Below are 7,681 nucleotides of genomic sequence, written 5' to 3'. Positions count from 1 at the left end.
GTACTCCAGAAACAAGGTTTATAAACTGCAAGTATAAACCTCAGACAATGTAAATGGGGCTGTAGTGTGGTTCTTCAAGCTGAATGTATCATCTTTGGTAATGACCTGCAGCTCAGAGGCCACTGGCACCATTTCCAGTTGGAGCGAGGATCTTGCAGATACGTGGTTTTAGGTGTTTGCTCTGTGCTGCCTTGGAGCTGGAGGCGGTGTCCTTGTAATGCAGAAGCCACACAAGTCACAACAGACATCACAGAACCTTATGTACACCATCTGATAACGAAATTTACAAAACTCTGACCCTAGCAGATCCTCATGTAATACTGGATGTGGAAACTATAACTTTAGCCTTGATTTGCTCATGAACTTTAACACAAGTGCATCGATATTGAGAATATCATTAAATTAAAACTTTGAGCAACATCAAATTCTGACCTGCTGATGGTCGTCAGTGTAAAGTCAGTCAAATCTGACATCTATACCCTAATGTACACTATTTCTTTGGAAAAAGTTCTTCCAGTGAGATCTGTGCAGTCTTGAGCAGGGGTTCTGTTTGGACATGGTTTTGACAGGAAATGGTGGTGCTGACAAATCCCAATTATTTCCCTTGTTCTCAAGTCCAAACAAGAATTTAGAGGACTACAGTGTTATTGGGATCCTGCAGGACCCAACACAAATGTTTCAGGACTTCATAGCTCAGACTTTGCTGTAGGTGGAATCAGGCGGTCAAAACGTGAACTTCAGGTCCCAGAATTTACCACAACCAACAAATGAAACTGAGAAGACAAATAAAGTGGGTTTTTACATTACAAAAGCAAAGGAAGTCTGACTTGTGGGCACATGTTTAATGTTTTACTGACAACGATGAAAAATAATTGAAAATAGTTGCAACAAACGTGCAAAGTTGTGACATAAACCCGTCACAAAGCTCTGGGCTGATAGCTGCACCTTCAAAGATAAAACACATCTTCATCCACATGGCAGCACATTAACTAAACACTACTGAGAAACATATCAAATGTCTACTTACTGCCCTACAATGACTAACTATTTGAATACAGTGGTAATTTTGCTGTAATACTAGAAAGAGGTATACACTTATAGCCAAAAGATTTATAGAATAGTGCTGCACAGAGGGTCTATCATGAAGGTCCTCGACTGGAGCAACTCCAAATGACAACCATCTACATGGGTAGGAACCGCCAAGTAAGTGAAAAAATGTGTGAAGTGACCTTTTAAAAATGTGTGCAACTTGTAAGCTTGAAGCTATTTAAAGTCCCACTTACCAGGTCGTTAATCCCACATCAGTGGATCATTCAAAGGGACTCATCTTTAGAACATTGTAAACACGACCCAACATGAAAGCGCCATTACTTCCCAGAATGTAATTTTGGCCCTAGAAGGGATACAGAGTTTGATTTCCAGGAACCTATTACTGTTGATCTTTCTCGTTAGGAAAGTGTGTCATCATAGTCCTGATAAAAGCTGCTTCTATCAGCAGACCACAACCACTGGTGGAAGAAACAAACAATCAAATGGATGAAACGATGAAAGCCAGAGATCTCAATACTCTGAATGCATGAATGCCACATCAGACTTATGAAGCATTGCCCGATGTTCATAGTTCTTGAAGGACAGTTCAGTTAAAGCAGGAATAAGAACAACTCCCAGACGGTTTAGGAATGCAGACTTCCAGGTTGGCCTTTGGTAATAGATGTGGGACACTGGAGGAGTCATGACATGGACATTTTTTATCAGTGAGACGTGGAACTTCTGTCCATGCTGGAATGATGCCAACCTGTGGACTGCAGGTTGAGAAACTGTGTTCTCCAACGGGACTGCTGGACCACACTGTCGACTGAGAGGTTAGTGGAGAACAATCTGTAGATGAGGCATGGCTTCCACTGCAGGATGTGTTCAGCTACTCATGAAACAGACGCCTCCTGGGGATCTTTTTTCTTTGCCTTAAGTGAGCTATATAAACAGATAGAGCTGGAAAAATCCTCCCACTATAATATTATTCTGACATCAAATTTATGAGTGTTTTCCAAGCTGCTTGTGATTTTAAGTTTATTTAATCAGCACAAACACAAAGGCCCAAATCAAACAGACATTTTGTGAGCAAACCACTGTCAAAAGCCGTGCCCAGACTTGATAGGAACATCACAGGGTGCCAGCAGCCTCAGGTCCTGTTTCATGAGCTCTGACTTGGCAGCAGCTCACTGTGTTCGCTGTGGAGGTGAACAAACACAGAGCAGATAAAAAGAAGACATGATTTTATGTGATACAGACCGCTAAGACAACACCAATACTGTCTGAAAATGTGTTTTCACAAGAATAAACCAGGAGGAGTGTTGTTTTAGGTTCATAATTATCCAAAGACCTGAAATAATGACTTAGGTTTAGTCACAATAAACTTGACAACTTGGTCCAAATCAAATAGAGTTCTGTCATATGACTGAGATTATACAGAAATCAGGAGGATGTTTTCTACTGCTGGGACTTGCAGTTCGTTTTAAGGCGGCCTTGGTACATGTTCCAACCGCAGAACCGCCCCTGGAGAAGCTGGTTCAGGGCTGGTTTCTGGGAAGAAAGAAGCACCTAGTCCAGAGGAGGAACTTCTGAACAGCCCTAAACCTGCTGTGTAGGTCTCAGTGCTGAATGATCAACCTTAGAGAGGACCACAAGCAGCAGGTTTACATCTCTCATCAAATAGCCCCTTTCTCTTCTGAAACGTTGTTATCTTCACTTAAAGTCTCCCTACAGGATAACAAACAAAGCTCCATTACTCTGTGTCCACCACATGCTCACAGAACCAGACTGACATCAGAACCACTCTTGGTGCCATTAAAGTGAACGTTGTTGGATATCCTGCATCACAATGGAAGCAGAAAGGCTGAAAGGTGGTTCTTTAACACATTTATACCACCTCAGCCCCATCCAAACCCCTACAGCCTCCTATTGTCTGGTGGTGGGTTCCTGTAAGGGAAATAAACCTCTTTATAATCCCACTGACATCCAAAATAACGTAAATGACTAAAAATCCCCTCTATAGATCAAACCTTACTCAGCAGTACGTCATGCAGGTTTTTTAGATTTTTCTTAGAACTATACCAGTTTTCATTAAAATGTTCTTTGGCTACTTTAAACCATGAACCATTGTGGGCTAGAAATCATCGCTTCAACAAAATGTGGTGAGCTGCTAGCAAAGAAATGGCTAACAGCTGTTTTGTTTAATTTGATTAGAAAAGTATGGCATGTTTAAAAATTACATTTAGAAAATCTAGAAATTAATACAGTCTTGTATAATATTTCTGCCATTGGTGACCTTAACAAACAGAACATGTTCTTGTTCAGAACGGAAGTTATCCATCAGAGGAGACGTTAGCGATGATTCAAGCTTTAAAACTGGAAACAGGTACGAGTGGATGGAAAAGAGCTGTTTGATTCCACGCTGGTTAAACCGACACAAGCTGGAGTTATTGTATTCTAGCAGACTAACTGCTGTTTCATTTCCTTCAGACTCAATAAGACTAATTACTTTAGCAAATAGACTTTATGATACAATATGAATTTGAGATTTTGTAAAGTACTGCGTTACTAAAGCTGATGGAAAACAGGTACAAGAGTACTTCAAAAAGTTGTCAAAATCTGTTGTTCTTAAATGATTTTGTCCTTTGATGGCTTCAGAGGTCTGACATTTTGTGGACAGTGATATCAGGTATTGTAGTGTACAGTTTTGCCCCTTGTTTCAGGGTGAGGACGAGAACTTTTAGAAGAACCCTCACAGCATGCTAGCTTTGATGCCAGGACTCAGACTTGTACCTTCCTTTCCCCTGACAGAGATGCGCAGGGTTTGGGGGGTTGAACTGCTCGTACAGTCAGCTAAAACAACCAGTTACGTCATGCTTGTTAAGCCACCATTTTCATTTCCTGTCCCACACAGTAAACACTCCATTAGGCTGCGTTACGTTCAGAGCTGTCCTCCTTCACCTCCTGGTTCCAGCTGCTTCTGTAGGATCTGGTTGGTTCCTGGTGGGGGACGGTAAAGGAGTCACATGGAGGCCCACATCTGACAAGAGATAAAGGTAACAGGTACACTCATCTTTGAATCTAATTTATGAGATACTAAGCAAAGACTTTGAGTTACTCAGTCATAATCAGAACAGAGTCATTTAAAACTATGAGACTTTAAAGCTCACGTTTGACCAATCCTGCCTGTTCTTCTGTAACTAAACTGCATTGACGTTTAGGCTTTGACACAAACATCATTTATTTTAGAAACTAAATTATTCCTTCACCTGTGAGGTAGTAGAAAAGGTTTCCACCCTAAAAAATCTACAGTCAACGGAAGGATGAAGGTTTAGGGTTCCAGAGACATGACTTCTTCTGATGTGTGCCTTATTGTCAGACTTCAGTTTATTTTTCCCTCAATGCTTGTTTTCAATTTTTATTTTTTGTTAAATGTCGGCACCAAAACCATGTGGTTAGGATTAGAAACACATCTCAGTTTGGTTAACAGTTTCATAAAGACAACTGTATGTTTAAAGCTTTACAATCAGACACAGTTAGGGTCAGAAACACAGCAGGGTTTGTGTAAAATGCAACACGTTTCAATCGTCTCTTTCATTTTTTGGGTTACCAGGCCACATCTAAAATCTGACTGGAAACAACCAAGCTGTGAAATAAAAGACCGAACATGTTTTTGTGCTGCGTCACAAATGACCATTAGTTTGCAGAAAATGTGTTTTCCTCAGACTGTAATTGAGATTCCAGTTTAGTTGTATGGGATGTCATTTTGTGGGGACAGAGCAGAAGGCATTACATATTAAATATTAACCATTTGATCATTTGTGTTTTAAAAGTTACAGCTTTCTATTCTGCTATTCTTAACATTTCATCTATTTGGATTTTTTTTCCTGGCAGTTCTGTGAGATTTTTTTTTGAAGTTTGCTCACATTTAGCAGAACGAACCACATAATGAGCAACGGCACTGATCCTACACTGCAAATCAGAATACTCATGTTAGGTTTAATTTGCCTCAACAATCAAAATTATAAACTTAAAAAAATCTAAATTGCAGGCCATTAAGCAAACAGACAGTAGACTGTCTTCCACATCACCTGCAGCTACGATCAACCATAATTTACTGAATTATATGAGCATCTGTAATCTAACAGCATAATATCTTTGCCCTTTCACATGTCTCTGTCTCTGAAGACTCCAAGCACCACGTTTTTCCCAGGAGATGAGCTTTTTACTGTGGCTTTGTTGAAACCTTTAGTCCCAAAGCCTCATTTCAGGGAGAAAATAGAAGCATACACCATCCATCCATCCATCCATCCATCCATCCATCCATCCATCCATACGCCGCTTTATCCTCACTAGGGTCATGGGGGGTGCTGGAGTCTATCCCAGCTGACTCGGGTGAAGGCAGGGGACACCCTGGACAGGTCACCAGTCTGTCACAGGGCTACATATACAGACACACAATCACACTCACATTCACACCTACGGACAATTTAGAGTAACCAATTAACCTCAGCATGTTTGTGGACTGTGGGAGGAAGCCGGAGTACCCGGAGAAAACCCACGCATGCTCAGGGAGAACATGCAAACTCCATGCAGAAAGATCCCAGGCCGGGATTTGAACCGGGGATCTTCTTGCTGCAAGGTGAAAGTACTAACCACTACGCCACTGTGCAGGCCCAGCATACAGCATCTGAATGCTAAATAAATATCCAACAGCAAACATTATGCTCACATTTCTCAGTAACTCTATAGTTTAATTTATTACCTAAAGGAAAGACTGCATTCACGTTTAGAAAAAAGAAACACGTGAATTCTTTCAAAGTCCACGAGAACCTTCAGTATTTTCCAAAGTGAACTGTGCCAGGAAAACTAAATATACAATGTGTGTTAATCAGGTGGAAACCCCCCATAAAGACATCTTTTTTGCAAAATATATCATGATAACATAATGAGTAGGCAGCCGCATTTCAAAGCCGCCCACAGAAGTGAGATAAAAGTTGACTCAGAGAGTAATCACTTACGTACCGCGGAGCTACAAAAGACACTGTAGAAGCTGTGATTATAAATCAGTAACAATGTTCACTTTGGTCCTAATGAGTCTGATGATCCACTGATTCTACCAGCAGGTCCAGTGTTTCATTATCAGAAGGTACAGCCATGGCCATAGGTTTGGACACAAGTACCATGACGCTTGTGAATCTTAGAAAATACCACAAAATTGTCACTTACAATACAGTACACAACTCCTGAGAACTATATTAAGTTTCATATTTAAAAAAAACATCAAAAGAGTTTGGTGTCATTTTGTTGTTCTTACCAAATTCGGTTGTGAAAGTACTGCATTTTTTTGTTATTTTCTTCTAATATTATGTTTTGGGAACAAAGTTGTTCCAATTGTTGGAATTTATTGATAATATTATATCCCTTGTTGATTTGTTGACTAATTAAACTGGTGCTGTCAAAAATATTAGTTATGTTCTGTAATAGACATCAAAACAGACATAGGAAGCCATGCTGTGTCCAAACTTATGTCCATGGCTGTAAAGTGCCTCTACACCTACTGGATGGATGGCACAGGTTACTGAACAAACCATTCTCCACTGTAGGAACCTGTCTTAGAGCTGCCTCATTCTTTGTTTGTGACTGAAGAACTGCCCCTCTAGAGACACTGTTGGGCTGTTTTTTGGGGGAAGTAGTACCTAATTGGGTTTCTGGGCAGCCCTGAAAAAACGGTGTTTGGAGTCTACCAGAATCTGAATATGAAAGGCAGAAATAGTCTCTGAAAAGTGTAAAAGTGAAGCTGAAGCTACGTGTCCACAGGGCTGTTTTTTCTCTCATGGAAATGCACCGCATCCGAAAATATCACCCTCATGGTGGGCGGGTCACCAGTGGCCACCAGGAGGTCACATGACAGCCCTCCAGACTTCAGTCCGTAGAGGCGTCGGACCAACATGGCCGCTCGGTTTCTAACTTTCTCTTTTATTACGAAAACAGTTTAGCAAAAAGCATTTCTGAAAGCATTTGAGGTGAGAAATAATCTGCTGGATCTGTCCTGGTTTTAGTTCAATGACGGCTCGTTTAAACGTTTAACGACCTCCATTCCCCATGCCTCATTTACATACAGTAGAAATTAAAGTTTTTTTTATGCAAACAAGCTCCAGTTCAACGCTCCGCAATGCAACCAGCATGCAACGGGATGCGTTTCACATAGACAGTGAATGGGATAAGAGGAACTGACCACCTGTGGACATGTACCTGAACACAGAACCAGATGTGTGTTCTGTCTAACAGCCAGCAGGGGGCGACTCCTCTGGCTGCCAAACAAGTCAGACTGTATGGAAGTCTCTGTTGGTCTTCTTTGACAGCTGGCGGTGATCACTGCGTGTGTTTATAGCCCAGTTATTCTTCTTTTTATTGCACTAAAACTCACAGATTTGTCAGAAGGAATAACAAAAAATGCTATAAAGCTTTCAGTAGATGACACAAAATCATGTTCTGTGAAGCTGTGAGGTTATTATAGACAGCAGTGAGATATCTCCAGGACTGAACGTGTTCAGAGCTGACGTCCATCTGTGCATGTTTACTACATGTTTGTAGTAACGGACACTTTTAGCCTCCTTTTACCATTTATGTGGGGTTAAAGTTGTTGAAA

The sequence above is a fragment of the Acanthochromis polyacanthus genome, chromosome 7 (assembly GCF_021347895.1).
Source record: "Acanthochromis polyacanthus isolate Apoly-LR-REF ecotype Palm Island chromosome 7, KAUST_Apoly_ChrSc, whole genome shotgun sequence".
In the NCBI taxonomy this organism is placed as follows: domain Eukaryota; kingdom Metazoa; phylum Chordata; class Actinopteri; family Pomacentridae; genus Acanthochromis; species Acanthochromis polyacanthus.
This window is presented reverse-complemented; position numbering follows the sequence as displayed.